Source organism: Spermophilus citellus (assembly GCF_964194105.1).
Source record: "Spermophilus citellus genome assembly, chromosome: 11".
Taxonomy (NCBI): Eukaryota; Metazoa; Chordata; class Mammalia; order Rodentia; family Sciuridae; genus Spermophilus; species Spermophilus citellus.
This window is the reverse complement of record NC_138192.1, coordinates 129762705-129763457: the sequence shown is the minus strand read 5'-3', so window position 1 is coordinate 129763457 and position 753 is coordinate 129762705.

Here is a 753-nt window from a genome sequence, read left to right as displayed (position 1 = left end):
AGGGTGGTAGAATATACACACTAAGTGTTAATACCTGGCAATAGCCAGCTGTCACTTCCCTTCCTCAGTGAGGGGCATACAAGAACCCATAGAAGCAGGCTTGGCACACACACCCTGCTCATAGGGGAAAATGTTTCCATCACTGCCTTCAGCGCCAAATCCTGTGCTTGGGATCTACATTATCATCTAGTTCCCTCAAACTGGGTTCTGCTCAAGCTTACCAAGACATACTCTCTAAGCCATGCCAGTGGGACCAGCGTTCCCACCAGGTTATAATTCTAAGTGCAGCAGTGCCTAAGGAGGAGAGAGTCCCCATAGGAGGGAAACTGGAGAGTGTAAGGCAGGAGAGAGGACACAAATTCCTGGGCAGTCATCACATCAATAACACATTTTCAGAGAGCGGTGGCCTGGGGGAGAGGATGAAACAAATGGTCCCAATAACTTGGTGGCAGAGCTGGTAGAGGCATTCGGTTACTCTGGAACTCTGCAGAAGCTGTTCCTCGATGCACAGGCATTCATAATACTGATATCGCTCATCCACAGCTCTGGCCTGTCCACGTGGTTACAGAGCCCTTCGCACAGCAGGAGAGGAGCGCAACAGAGGGCCTGGAAGGCCTCTGGACAGCACACAGCAAAATAAAAGGCTGCACTCCCCCCTCCCAGAAGCCCCTAAAAACAATGTCTATTACAAAGTCACGTTTTCCATTTCTCCGCTTTATAAAGTCAGCAATGCTGGAGGGTGTCTAGCGGAAT